This window comes from Tamandua tetradactyla, chromosome 2, assembly GCF_023851605.1.
Source record: "Tamandua tetradactyla isolate mTamTet1 chromosome 2, mTamTet1.pri, whole genome shotgun sequence".
NCBI lineage: Eukaryota > Metazoa > Chordata > Mammalia > Pilosa > Myrmecophagidae > Tamandua > Tamandua tetradactyla.
In genome coordinates this window covers 63,007,384-63,013,976 of record NC_135328.1, presented here as the reverse complement: position 1 = coordinate 63,013,976, position 6,593 = coordinate 63,007,384, and the positions used below count along the sequence as shown (strand labels likewise).

The window sequence follows — 6,593 nt, the reverse complement described above, 5'->3', positions numbered from 1 at the left end:
TGGGTCATTTGGCCAGTAGCAGACGGGGTGTGAGTGAATATTTGCGCATCATCAGGAATCCAAGGGCCATGTACCATCTTTCCAGTTCACCGAAAGAAAGCAGCTACTTGATCAACATAAAGACAGACAAGAAAACATCACAAGAAAGTGCAGAGCAAAAAGGAGGTTAGAAAAAAATGATCAATGGTGGGATTATGTAAACCCTTTCTCCTGATCAGGGCTCCTATGCAGCAAAATGTCCTGTAATCTTTGAAGAGCTCTGAAAATGGGTTAATTCAGCACCCAGACTTAGGATCTAATCCACCTGGATAAAATTCATCTTTAAAATATATATATTTTTTCTGTGTCTTTTGTTCTCAAGGAATACCACACTAATGAGCTGGATATTCAGAGTATAGTTGTTAGTTTTAAATGCTTAAATGGCTCAGCTACATACTCTGAAAATTATTTGATTCACTGAAGGAAATTAAGAAAATGTACTGGGGTATAAGAAGGTATTTTCAAAGGAATCATTTTCACCGCAAATCAGAGAATCAAACTGCAAATTCTGACCCTTATCCTCACTTATATGAAATATTTTGTATGAAATATAAGTATAAATATATTATACTTACATGGAATATTTTAGATGTTTCTTACTGTTATAAAAAATTGAAATTTAATGTCAAACAGCTGAACATAAATGACATTTACCAGATTAAAAGTGAGCACTGGAGCCACCGCCGCTCATTCGCTGCGGAACCAGAAAAGAAGGAGCAGCCGGGGACACCACCATGTACAAGTTGAAATCATCGCAGAAAGATAAAGTTCATCAGTTTATGATCTTCACACAATCTTGTGAAAAAATAGCAGTAAGCTATCTTAGATGTTGCAACAGGCGATTTTTTCCAAAATCCTGAACTTTATATATGAGAGCGTGTAAAAGGATCCTTGGGCAGAAAGAAATTGGAACAGCTCAACCGTAAGTACAAAGATCCTCAAGATAAAAATAAAATTGGAACACAGCAGTTCTGTGATGACCTGGCGCTGGATCCATGCAGCATTAGTGTGTTGATCATTGCATGGAAGTTCAGAGCAGCAACCCAGTGTGAGTTCTCCAAACAGGACTTCATGGACTGCATAGGGGAGTTAGGATGTGATAGCATAGAAAAACTAAGGGCCCAGATACCCAGATTGGAATAAGAATTGAAAGAACCAGGATGATTTGAGGATTTTTACCAGCGTACTTTTAATTTTGCAAAGAATCCAGGACAAAAAGGATTCGATCTAGCAATGGCCATTGCTTACTGGAATTTAGTGCTTCACAGAAGATTTAAATTCTTAGATTTATGGAATAAAGATTTGTTGGAACATCATAAACAATCAGTACCAAAAGATACTTGGAATCTTCTTTTAATGTCAGTACAATGGTTGAAGATGACACATCTAATTAAGACGAAGAAGTAGCATGGCCTGTTCTTACTGATGACTTTGTGGAATTTGCACACCCTCGGATTGCTGGGACAAAAAGTACAACAGTGTAACACTAAAGGAACCTTCTTGAATGATCATAGTCTGTACCATAAATACAATAGAAAATTGCACAACTTCTGCTGGCTGGACTGAATGAAGATCAATCTTCACAATTCAGGCTGAGGGCTGAAACAAAACTTTAAGGATACATCTTGGACCATGTCATATTTCATTCTTCTAATGGTGGTTTGGGCTTTTCTTGCAGTCTGGGCCGCACTAAACATTTGTAATTTCAGCATTGTGGAGTTCATTTTATATATGTGGACCACTCTAGTTTGTTCTCCCATAAGTCTTAGAAACTTTATGGTGATTATTTTGAGGTTTCCATTCTCACATAAAGCACAATGCTGTCATCATCAGAAAACAGTTTGGCATAAGAATTAAACATATGAGCATCACAAACCATTTATAAAAACTTCTTAAATATATGCTTTGGGCTAGTTGTAAAGACTATGCTGATAGCACTTTCAATGAGAGTGATTTTTATTTTTTGTATGCTGTATGGCAGGTGTCATATTTCATTCTTTTTCCATGTGAGTATCTTATTATTGCAGCACCATACGTTGAATTTTTGTTTGTTTTGTTTTAAGGAAGTGCATGAGTGGGGAATCAAACCTGGGTCTCCCACATGACAGGCGGGAATTCTACCACTGCACTACCCTTGCACCCCCTGAGAGTGATATAGTTAAGTGTATCGAACTGAAATGGTGTTTTGGTTTTGGAGGATTTTTTCCTGGCAAATCACATGTATTGTGGATGTGAGTAAAGTATCTGATGAGAATAACTGACATGAAGAATTTTTAGGATAATTTGGTGCCTACCTGAAAGGTTTATTGTGCTTCAGACCCTTGATTTCAAAAAGGTTCTACAGAACCAGTCTGCAATCTGTTCATATACACAGATTTCTACAAGGGCTTTTATTTAGAAAATGGCTGCATATTGGCAGACTCCATTCTTCTTCACATTATGGGTTACATAATTGGGTTTCATTAGAATTTTGAAATGCTTATATGCTTGTCAAATAAGTTAAGCTATTTAATTTGTTTTGAATGTTTGACATTGCTACACAGTACAACATTCTGAATTTTGGCATGAGGATTTATTTTTTGCTTTGGTTTGAGGTTTTTGGTTGTCACCCTATGAAACACAGATGAAATTCCTTTAATTCCTTTAATTAAATTCCTTTAATTTAGGAGAAGATAACAGGAATTAAATTTTGGAAATGGTTGTGATGAGCCATGAAGTTCAATGTTTATAATACAGGTGCTGCTTTTTCAGACAAATAATACATTTTTGATGACTTCTTATTTTGTTGAAATTGCTTTAACTGCTAATCACTGTGGTTGCCAAATATTTACTTCAGGAGCAAAGATTTTTAAGCAAGCATACCCTTGGTGCAAAATATCAATCTGATTTCTATTTTCACAAATTATTAAGTCTCTACTGTTTTTGTTTCACTCAGATAAGCTCTGTTTTCACATCAAAGCAGAATGTCATTTTGCACGTATTTTTTTTTTTTTTTTTTGCATTACAAGACCCATGAATTGCTTTCATTCTGAAAATGCTCAATTTCTCTGTTCACTTAACTTGCGAAGGAAGGGGTTATTGCTTTCTTAAACATTTCCATAAGTCAAGTTAGAAAATGTAAAATTTCAAATGTGGCATGACTATGGTCTGTAATAGGAATAAATGTTGCTTGGTATATTAGGTTACCTTCTAATATCTAGTGTTGAAATTAGCAAAGGAATATATTTTAGAATAGCAGTACATTTTATGCAGATGTGGAAAAGATTTTAAAAAACAATGACATATTAAAACAGCTTTCTACCTACATGATTTTGAAATTGACTAGAATGCTGTCCCCATAGATAAGATTTCAACATTCAATCATAACTTTGATTCAAGAACACAATCCTACAGAAGAAAAATTTGAACATCTCTATTCAAGTTACTAGAATTCGGTTATTTAAAAAAAAAAAAGGTAGAATAATCCTGCTGCTTTCAGTATTTCCTGATTTCATTTTTGTAAATGTAAAGAACTTCAATTATGTAAAATTTTAAAAAGTGTATATGTATACATATATATACATTTATAAACACTACTGTTTTGTTTCTTATCTTAAAGATTTTGAGTTATAGTATTGTTTTCTGATTAATTCAAATATGCTGTGTTTTGAAATAAGATCCCATTAGGATATTTTCCAGTTTAAATTGTTTTTCATAAAAGTCTCATAGTCATTCATGGCCCCGTGCCATGGGGTTTTAAAGATTTTCCTTTTTAAATATAAGACCTTTTCAACAAAACAGTGTTTGTCATCAGTTTAGTACTAAACACTCATAATTACTGTAATTATAAACAAAAATGCATAAAGCTTTGAATAAAATTATGTAGCACAAAAGTTAAAGTTGTTCACTCTATGATGGCATCTTAGAATTAAAACTATTACTAGGGCTGATAAAAAGGAACACAATGACAATATTCAAACAAATACCTTTAAACCTTAAATTAACAAAGCTCTTCTGATTTCAAGCGGAGTTGAAACCAGAACCTACCTTCTGGTAGCTTGGCCTTTCTTTGCCATCACTGAGCAAGTGGAATCTTTGGTAAAGGTTGTCAACAGTATATATTTCATTAGCATGATAGCTTTCTATCTCATAGGTTTGGGGGCCTAAAACTCTTTATTTCTCAAGCCTGTTTGGAGGTGAAAGTATTTAATTTAGCAGATATGTGTTAAGTTCCAACTTTGTGCAAGAACTTGGTCTCTCATGTGGGCTTCAGAGATGAAAGGTCCCTACACTCAAGGGCCTCCTCAGGGAAGAAGAGCTGTGATCATTAAAAAAATAAATAAAAGAGTGATACTGGCAAGCACTACATTGTAAGAGTCATTAATTATTAAAAGGATCAGTCCTAAAATTTTAAAATATTAAATTGTAACATTTAGTTAGCAAAATAAGCCAGGCTAAAATCTCCTTCAACCAAAACTGTAGTTTCAATCAAAACTATAGATTGAAAGTGCAGAAGTAAAATTCTGAGGCAGTAGAAGTGGCAAGTAAGTGGGGTGAGTGTACTTAACTGTTAACTGAGTTTCTGATACTTTAATAAATATTATCTAATTCTGTGGTTGTTATTTTGAAGAGGCACAAAGGCAGAAGGCGGGAGGCTAGTATCTTCAGGTACTTCGGTGAACTTCTCATGTGAGTCTTAGACACACACGTCTGGAGCCATGTTTATCCCTGACATTCATCAGCCCAATCCCGCAAACTTATTAAGGCAAAATGGACTAGCTGTGAACTAGATAGATGATTGTCCCAAAGGCGGCAGCAGTGCTTTCAAGCCATAAGGGACCTCAGATATCAATGCTTTTTAAGATATTCTATTGCCAAGAGTATGATATATTCTAAGCTTCCACACAAAACTGAGCATGACCCTTGACACAGAATTTCCACTGGTGGGAATATGTTATAAAAAAGAAATGCAAAACACAGAAAAAAACATATGACCAAATATGTCCATTGTCATGCTGTTTTTAAAAGTAAAGAACTAGAAATAGCCTAAATGTCCAGGAAATAAGAAATTGATAAATAAATTATTGTAAGTCAACTTACTGATATATACACCATTAAAATGATGTGTGAGAGGCAGGGCAAGATGGTGACAGAGTGAGATGTGGAATTCATCTTCGAGATGAGTTCATCTTCGACAGTGACTAGAAAGTAGCCAGGAATGGTACAGAACAACTGCTAGGAGAACATCAGTGACCAGACACACAGCGTACACCAGTATGGACCATGTGGGACAGCTGAGATCCCACAAAGAACTGTAAGTCTCCCAAGCCACCCGAGGCTGGTATCCCACCCCCACTGGCACAACAGGCTGGTTTCCTGAGAGGAAAGGAAACAGACTTTGCTAGTAGCAAGGGCTTAGCTCAACCAAGCTCCAACTGTGGAATTAACAAATTCTGGCTACTGAAAATAGGCCCCCAGCACAGATAAACCTGGAATAAGCACTAATGAAACTTTGCCCCAGCAGAGAGTGGATGGGGCTGATGGAAAAATGAAAGAGGCTTTTTTAAGTTGGACAGCATAAAATACTGGGAAAGGGCTGGGCCCCAAGAAAAGGGGGCACATAGAGCCTGGAGATACATGGAGCCATGGACCAACTCAAGCTCTTGATTAACAAACCCAAGGAGAGGGAGTCCAGCACTGAAAAGACTTTTTTACTTTTTTTGTTTTGTTGTTGTTGTTGCTGTTGTTTTACTTCTTAACAGCTCATTAGCTAGAACTGGAAGCCTTCTCAGGTTCCAGGACTGTCCCAGGCAAGGGCAGAACTAAAAGCCTGTCTGAGAGACAAAGTAACTAGTCAGGTGAAAGAGGTTAATTCCCTCAAGGATGTATCTTCTCCCAAGAAAAGGGCCCAAGACCCAGTTCAAGGAATTCGGGTCCCAGGGGCTGGAAAACAGAAGCAGTCTCACCTCTGTGTCAATCATGCCCCTGGCAGAAAGAGTCTGCTGAAATTAAAGGCACTGCATCACTTTAAGCTGGTGGGAAGCTGCAGGCAGACAGGTGCCACAAGCAGACAGGTACCGGATGCTGGGCAAGATATGAAAAGCACAGAGTCTAGAGACTTCATAGGAAATTCTGACAACCTGCTGGGACTCACCCTTAGGGAGGGTTCCTTAGATCAGATAAATCCTGAAACCCTGAGGGACCAGCCTCTCCAAGATTATCGATTGATTATACCCCTTCTCAACATGAAAAAGTCAGAATGGGCATTGTCTAAAGATCCCTATAGATTGGGAGTGGTCAGAAGAGAAGGAGGAGTTATAGCACAGAAAATAGGATTTAACAAAGGAATATGACTGTTGACTCACTATATTAATATTCCTTCTAGCCTCCAGTGTTTCGGAGCAGCTAGAAGGAAAAATCTGAAATGGTGAAATGGTAGCACAACACGTTTTGGGATCTGTTCTGTAACTACTTGTTAAAATGTGCTTTGAAAATTATTGGTTTTTTTCTTTCTTTGCTTTGTATATATGTTATATTTTATAATAAAAACATTTTTAAAAGTAGAGCTGGTGAGT

General features: G+C 36.6%; 1 pseudogene; it reads left to right on the top strand.

The window, feature by feature from the left end:
• Window positions 1-773: 773 nt before the first annotated feature.
• On the top strand, window positions 774-1,523 carry LOC143660564 (DCN1-like protein 1 pseudogene; annotated as a pseudogene).
• The last annotated feature ends 5,070 nt before the right edge of the window (window positions 1,524-6,593 follow it).